The following is an 8,723-nucleotide window of genomic DNA, read 5'->3' on the forward strand; positions in this document are numbered from 1 at the left end:
AGCGCCAACTCTTCTCCAGGGTGCAATTCTGGCGTTCAGCGCCAGAACCATGCTCTGTTCTAGCGTTGAACGCCAGCCAGATGCTTCTTACTGGCGTTTAAACGCCAGTAAGGCCTTCCTCCAGGGTGTGATTTTTCTTCTGCTGTTTTTGATTCCGTTTTCAATTTTTATATTTATTTTGTGACTCCACATGATCATGAACCTAATAAAACATAAAAGAACAAGAAAAATAGAATTAGATAAATAAAAATTGGGTTGCCTCCCAACAAGCGCTTCTTTAATGTCAATAACTTGACAGTGGGCTCTCATGGAGCCTCACAGATGTTCAGAGCATTGTTAAGACTTTCCAACACCAAACTTAGAGTCTGACTGTGGGGGCTCTGGTTGACACTGTTTTGAGAGAAGCTTTTTATGCTTCCTCTTCATGTTTACAGAAGGGTAACCTTGAGTTGTAAACACAAGGGAGTCCTCATTCAATTGAAGGACTAATTCACCTCTATCAACATCAATCACAGCTCTTGCTGTGGCTAGGAAAGGTCTTCCAAGGATGATGGATTTATCCTCATCCTTCCCAGTATCAAGGACTATGAAATCAGCAGGGATGTAAAGGCCTTCAACCTTTACTAACACGTCCTCTACTTGTCCATAAGCCTGTTTTCTTGAATTGTCTGCCATCTCTAATGAGATTTTAGCAGCTTGCACCCCATAGATTCCCAGTTTCTCTATTATAGAGAGGGACATGAGGTTTATCCCTGAACCAAGGTCACACAGAGCCTTTTCAAAGATCATGTTGCCTATGGTGCAAGGTATTACAAACTTTCCAGGATCCTGTTTCTTCTGAGGCAATGTCAGTTGATCCAGATCACTTAGTTCATTGGTGAACAAGGGAGGTTCATCTTCCCAAGTCTCAATACCAAATAATTTGGCATTCAGCTTCATGATTAAACCAAGGTACTTGGTAACTTGCTCTTCAGTAACATCCTCATTCTCTTCAGAAGAGGAATACTCATCAGAGCTCATGAAGAGCATAAGGAGGTTTAATGGAATCTCTATGGTCTCTAGATGAGTCTCAGATTCCTTTGGTTCCTCAGAGGGAAACTCCTTATTGATCACTGGACGTCCCAGGAGGTCTTCCTCACTGGGATTCATGTCCTCAACCTCCCTTACAGGTTCAGCCATGGTGGTTATGTCAATGGCCTTGCACTCTCCTTTTGGATTTTCTTCTGTATTGCTTGGGAGAGTACTAGGAGGGATTTCAGTGATCCTTTTACTCAGCTGGCCCACTTGTGCTTCCAAATTTCTAATGGAGGATCTTGTTTCATTCATGAAACTCACAGTGGCCTTAGATAGATCAGAGACTAAATTTGCTAAGCTAGATGGATTCTGCTCAGAATTCTCTGTCTGTTGCTGAGTGGATGATGGAAAAGGTTTACTATTGTTAAACCTATTTCTTCCACCATTATTAAAGCCTTGTTGAGGCTTTTGTTGATCCTTCCATGAGAAATTTGGATGATGTCTCCATGATGGATTATACGTGTTTCCATAAGGTTCACCCATATAATTTACCTCTGCTATTGCAAGGTTTTCAGGATCATAAGCTTCTTCCTCAGAAGATGCCTCTTGAGTACTGTTGGATGCAACTTGCATTCCATTCAGACTCTGAGAAATCATATTGACTTGCTGAGTCAATATTTTATTCTAAGCCAATATGGCATTTAGAGTATCAATTTCAATAACTCCCTTCTTCTGAGGCGTCCCATTGCTCACAGGATTCCTCTCAGAAGTGTACATGAACTGGTTATTAGCAACCATGTCAATGAGTTCTTGAGCTTCTGCAGGCGTTTTCTTTAAGTGAATGGATCCACCTGCAGAGGTATCCAATGACATTTTAGCTAATTCAGACAGACCATCATAGAATATGTCCAAGATGGTCCATTCTGAAAGCATGTCAGAAGGACACTTTTTAGTCAGTCCTTTGTATCTCTCCCAAGCTTCATAGATGGATTCACCTTCTTTCTATCTGAAGGTCTGAACATCCACTCTAAGCTTACTCAGCTTTTGAGGAGGATAGAACTTGGCTAAGAAAGCCTTGACCAGCTTATCCCAAGAGTTCAGGCTATCCTTAGGTTGAGAGTCCAACCATACTCTAGCTCTGTCTCTTACAGCAAAAGGGAAAAGCATGAGCCTGTAGACTTCAGGATCTACTCCATTAGTCTTAACAGTATCACATATCTGCAAGAATTCAGTTAAGAACTGAAAAGGATCTTCAGATGGAAGTCCATGAAACTTGCAGTTCTGCTGCATCAGAGAAACTAATTGAGGTTTCAGCTCAAAATTGTTTGCTCCAATGGCAGGAATGGAGATGCTTCTTCCATGTAAATTGGAATTAGGTGCAGTAAAGTCACCAAGCATCCTCCTTGCATTATTATTATTTTCGGCTGCCATCTCCTCTTCCTGTTCGAAAATTTCTGTAAGGTTATCTCTGGATTGTTGTAATTTAGCTTCTCTTAGTTTCCTTTTCAGAGTCCTTTCAGGTTCTGGATCTGCTTCAACAAGAATATTCTTGTCTTTGCTCCTGCTCATATGAAAAAGAGGGACAGAAAAATAATAATAATAATAGGGATCCTTTTTACCACAGTATAGAGGTCCCTGTGTGAATAGAAGAAAAGAAGAAGAGAAAATCTGAACTCAGAGAGAGAGAGGGAGTTCGGATTTTTGGTGAGTGATGTGAGGAAGAGATGTTAGTAGATGAATAAACAGAAGGAGATGAGAGAGAAGGAGAATTTTCAAAAATTATTTTTGAAAAGAGTTAGTGATTTTCGAAAATAATTTTTTAAAAAAAGGTTAGTAATTTTTTGAAAATTAAAATAAAAAATTAAAATAATTAGTTAATTAAAAAGAAATTTTGAAAAAGAGGGAAGATATTTTCGAAAATTAGAGAGAGAGAGTTAGTTAGGTAGTTTTGAAAAAGATAAGAAACAAACAAAAAGTTAGTTAGTTAGTTGAAACAAATTTGAAAATCAATTTTGAGAAGATAAGAAAATAAGAAGTTAGAAAGGATATTTTAAAATCAAATTTTTGAAAAAGATATGATTTTGAAAAGGATAAGATAAAAAGATATTTTTGAAAAGATATGATTAAAATTAGTTTTGAAAAAGATTTGATTTTTAAAATCACAATTAATGACTTGATTCATAAGAAATCACAAGATATGATTTTAGAACTTAAAGTTTGAATCTTTCTTAACAAGCAAGTAACAAACTTGAAATTTTTGAATCAAAACATTAATTGATGATGTTATTTTCGAAAATTATGTGATAAAGATAAGAAAAAGATTTTTGAAAAATATTTTTAAAGTTTTCGAAAATAAATAAAAAAAATGAAAAAGGTTTGATTTTTGAAAAAGATTTTGAAAAAAATAAAATTTGAAAATTTGATTTGACTCATAAAAACAACTAGATTTTAAAAATTTTTGAAAAAGTCAATCCAAATTTTCGAAATTTATGAGAGAAAAAGGAAAAGATATTTTTTTTATTTTTGAATTTTTAATGATGAGAGAAAAAAATATGAAAAAGACTCAATGCATGAAAATTTTGGATCAAAATAATGAATGCATGCAAGAATGCTGTGAATGTCAAGATGAACACCAAGAACACTTTGAATGTCAAGATGAACATCAAGAACTTATTTTTGAAAATTTTATATGCAAAGAAAACATGCAAGACACCAAACTTAGAAATCTTTCATGTTTAGACTCTATGGATGCAAAAATGCATATGAGAAACAAGAAAAGATGCCAAACAAGAAAACATCAAGATCAAACAAGAAGACTTACTAAGAACAACTTGAAGATCATGAAGAACACTATGAATGCATGAATTTTTCGAAAAATGCAAGATGAACATGCAATTGACACCAAACTTTAAATCTGACTCAAGACTCAAACAAGAAATACAAAATATTTTTTGATTTTTATGATTTTATGATTTTTTGTATTTTCTTTTAATTTTTTCGAAAATTATTTTGAAAAAGAAAAATAAGAATTCCAAAATTTTTAATATGAATTTCAGGAATCTTATGATCTTTAGTCTAAAGCTCCAATCAGATGGTCAGGCATGGCTTAATAGCCAGTCAAGCTTTAGTATGTAACTCAAACATGACACGCCTGACATACCCTTTGGAAGCCCTTATCCAAAAGAATTAGATATGGCTTTACAGCCAGCCAGGCTTCAACATGCTTCATGAAACACTAGAATTCATTCTTAAAAATTATGAAGAAAAATATATTTTTGAAAACATTTTTTTTTTCAAAAACAGATGAGAAATTTTTGAAAGGTTTTTGAAAAATTTTTGAAAATAAAACAAAAAGAAAATTACCTAATATGAGCAACAAGATGAACTGTCAGTTGTCCAAACTCGAACAATCCCCGGCAACGGCGCCAAAAACTTGGTGCACGAAATTGTGATCTCAGGTAACGGCGCCAGAAACTCTGTACGCACGTCTTAATAAATCGTTTTTCATTCACAACTTCGATACAACTAACCAGCACTATCATCCAAGTAATAAACCTTACGTGAGTAAGGGTCGATCTCACGGAGATTGTTGGTATGAAGCAAGCTATGGTCACCTTGTAGATCTCAGCCAGGCGGATATAAAATAGTTATGGAGTTTTCGAAATTATATAAGAAAATAAGGATAGAAATACTTATGTAAATCATTGGTGAGAATTTCAGATAAGCGCATAGAGATGCATTCGTTCCTCTGAACCTCTGCTTTCCTGCTGTCTTCATCCAATCAATCTTACTTCTTTCCATGGCTGGCTTTCTGTAAGGGCATCACCGTTGTCAATGGCTACATCCCATCCTCTTGTGAAAATGGTCCAAATGCTTTGTCACGGCACGGCTAATCATCTGAGGTTCTCGATCATACTGGAATAGGATTCACCCTCCTTTTGCGTCTGTCACTACGCCCAGCACTCGCGAGTTTGAAGTTCGTCACAGCCATTCAATCCTAGAGTCCTACTCAGAATACCACAGACAAGGTTTAGACTTTCCGGACTCTCATGAATGCCGCCATCAATCTAGCTTATACCACGAAGATTCTGATTAAGAGATCCAAGAGATACTCATTCAATCGAAGGTAGAACGGAAGTGGTTGTCAGGCACGCGTTCATAGGGAATGATGATGATTGTCACGTTCATCACATTCAGGTTGAAGTGCGAATGAATATCTTAGAAGCGGAATAAGTTGAATTGAATAGAAAAACAGTAGTACTTTGCATTAATCTTTGAGGAACAGCAGAGCTCCACACCTTAATCTATGGAGTGTAGAAACTCTACCGTTGAAAATACATAAGTGAAAGGTCCAGGCATGGCCGAATGGCCAGCCCCCAAAACGTGATCACAGGATCAAAAATACAATCCAGGATGTCAAATACAATAGTAAAAAGTCCTATTTATACTAAACTAGTTACTAGGGTTTACAGAAGTAAGTAATTGATGCATAAATCCACTTTCGGAGCCCACTTGGTGTGTGCTTGGGCTGAGCTTGAATGTTACACGTGCAGAGGCTCTTCCTGGAGTTGAACGCCAGGTTGTAACGTATTTCTGGCGTTCAACTCTGGCTTGTGACTTGTTTATGGCGTTTAACTCCAGACAGCAGCGTAGAACTGGTGTTCAACGCCCTTTTACGTCGTCTAAACTCGGCCAAAGTATGGACTATTATCCATTGCTGGAAAGCCCTGAATGTCTACTTTCCAACGCAATTGGAAGCGCGTCATTTTGAGTTCTGTAGCTCTAGAAAATCCACTTTGAGTGCAGGGAGGTCAGAATCCAACAGCATCAGCAATCCTTCTTCAACCTCTGAATCTGATTTTTGCTCAAGTCCCTCAATTTCAGCCAGAAAATACCTGAAATCACAGAAAAACACACAAACTCATAGTAAAGTCCAAAAATGTGAATTTAACATAAAAACTAATGAAAACATCCCTAAAAGTAACTAGATTCTACTAAAAACATACTAAAAACAATGCCAAAAAGCGTATAAATTATCCGCTCATCATCACCATTTTGGTATTAGAGGAAAATGGAACCAGCCTTTCGGTCTCACGCATTTGCTTCCCTCTCTCAAACCCTAGCCTCATCACTCTCCTCTAAGCTGTGTCACCGCCACCGTCCTACCGCCGCCGTCGAATCTAGTCCAGTCGTCGTCCCTACTGTTTCAGCGTCGTCGCAGCTCATTTCTGCCGTCGCGTCGCGCCGCATATGCTCCACCCTCCTCTGCTCAAACAATCATAGCTTATTCCTCAAGCCAGTCTCAGTCCTCATCTTTGTCTGCTTTGTCGTGCTACTGCCACCGTCCGTTGTCGTCGTGGTCATCGTTAAGTGATGAGACACACAGACATAGAGAGAGAGAATGCCCTGCGAAGGGGAAAGAAGGGGTGGAGGTCGCGGGAGGAGGCGCGCGAATGGTGAGGCCTTTGCTTCTTCCGCCGTGTTTGAGGTCGAAGACGGCCGCCAGTGCTCCTACCTCTGTTGTTGCCTCTGTCGTGCCTTGCCATTATGTTACCACTTATTTCGAATGCCCTCATTCTTGTTCTATTTCAAAATCATGCTAAATTTGTGTGTCCGTCCTTTTTTGAATGTTTATAAATAATAAGATTAGACATTGATTTTTCTGATTATGGTTTTGGTCTGAATTTGATCTTGTTTAAATTTCATGATTTTGTTTCTAGCTCCTAAAAGTTGGGTTTCATTTTCTAATATGCTTAACATCAGAAAGATTTGGAAAAGTTTGTTACTCTTTATTAAGAATGTGTTGAAACTTTATTAAAATTTGGCTGAAAATTTTGTTATAAGTAACATAGATAGATAGATAGATAGATAGATAGATAGATAGATAGATAGATAGATAGATGGCATATATCAAACTGAAACTTGAACTGAAAAATTGTATATTGAAAATTGTTTTAGGTTTAGAATGCTTACAAATTGAAAGAACATGTTTGTTTTCTGTTAAATTTGTTTGTTACTATTCACTAGAAGAGAAGAGAAGGATTCTTTAGAAATAAATTTTCATATAAAGTAGAGCTGAGTGAGTGATCTAGGATTGCCGCTATGTCTATTAAGATCTGAATGGTTTTTCTTAGATCTGTCTAGTTGGGTTCACAGAAAATACAGATTATATATGACTTTATAAAACCTTAAACCTTTTTGAGAATCAATGATAATGAAAAAGCTTAAGCTGATAGGAGGAGGCAACATGAATGGTTATATCTCTAACAGTAATGTAGACATTTGAATGTAAAAACATTCTCCATACAATCAACAATCAGCAACGATTGTCATTAGCCCTACCAAATAATAATAAGTGCATGCAGAAACTTTGGCAGAATAGAACTAAATGAAATGCATTGTTCGTATCTATGCATCCAAAAATTAATCATGAATATTCATCTTACATGCCATTCACGCTGCATTAACTATGGTAAATATTTGTGAAATAATCTCTCCTTTTTTTTCTCAGTTACCGCAGTCGCACTAACATGGGTCATGGGACAGCGATACATGGAAACATCCAAGATTATGCCTGCTGGTCTTGTAGCAGGACTTAGGTAATTAAGATAATGGATTAATTCTCATCCTCATATGCCAAACATATTTATTCTCACTGGACTTGTCAACTTGTGATTATATGATGAAATTAATGCAATCCCGCAAAGCTAGTTATTTTCTCTGAACCTTTTATTTTTCTAGAAAATGAAGGCTTCCTCGTCCCATTTTTTCAAGATAATTTGTTTTAGCATCTCATTGATGATTATAGTAACATTATATTACCCTTATATTTTGTCCAATTGCTCCACCTGTCACCAAGCACTATTTTGCATTAAACATTGTTAATGGCGTTTCACTGAATATTTATGCTGGCGGTGGATTATTTTACTTTTATAATTTGATCTTTAAATTTTAGTTGATATTATTGACTTGGGGCAATTTAGGTTAGGCTGTTTATTATTTATAAACTACTGCCTATGAATGTTCATTGATTGCATTCCAAGCTGCAACATTGAATTGCTTGTGTATGGAATTAAGACATTCTGCCTTTCTTTTCTTGTTGCAGTGCTCTTATGACTCTCTTGCATGCTTATGTCTTTCTGTTTGTTTGAAGTGCTTGACTTATGTATTCTTAGGACTGAGTGAACTTATGTCTTCTTCTTAACAAAGCACTTCATTACTGAGATTTGTTTATCTATCACTAGTGAGGCAAAAATGAATAAGTTGCGGGATTTGTGTCATTTTACTCAATCATTATTCATATACATTATGTAATAAATGTGAAAGTGAATATCCTTCTCTTTCTTTCAACCTTTGACGTTGCTTTTTCATATGACATGCAACTACTTTTTCCCTCACTTTTCACTTCTCCTGTTTCTTTTGCTGTGCATATTTTTTTTAATTATTTTTTTTGAAAAAAAAAGATTGCTAGAAGAAGGAATGCACACTTTCTTAAGAAGTGCAATTGCTTCAACATTTTACCGTGATCTTGGCATTGAAGATGATGACATATTTGTGTCAGATGGAACAAAGTGTGATATATCTCGCCTTTAGGTTTGTTTTATTTCCTTCAGGTTTGTTTTATTTCCTTCCCCCCAAATCCAAAACATAATCTCCCCAACTTAAAATTGCATTTTATGCCATGTCTTTTGCCTTGACCACTTACTCTA

At 36.4% G+C, this 8,723-nt stretch overlaps 1 non-coding gene across 1 annotated transcript; it reads left to right on the forward strand.

Annotated features, from left to right (window-relative positions):
* The first annotated feature begins 1,941 nt into the window (after nt 1–1,941).
* LOC148576577 (small nucleolar RNA R71) lies at nt 1,942–2,049 on the forward strand. The gene has a single exon (XR_015903023.1). It is a non-coding gene; the product is annotated as a small nucleolar RNA R71 (small nucleolar RNA).
* The last annotated feature ends 6,674 nt before the right edge of the window (nt 2,050–8,723 follow it).

The sequence above is a fragment of the Arachis ipaensis genome, chromosome B1 (genome assembly GCF_059453495.1).
Source record: "Arachis ipaensis isolate K30076 ecotype BB chromosome B1, ASM5945349v1, whole genome shotgun sequence".
Classification (NCBI taxonomy): Eukaryota; Viridiplantae; Streptophyta; class Magnoliopsida; order Fabales; family Fabaceae; genus Arachis; species Arachis ipaensis.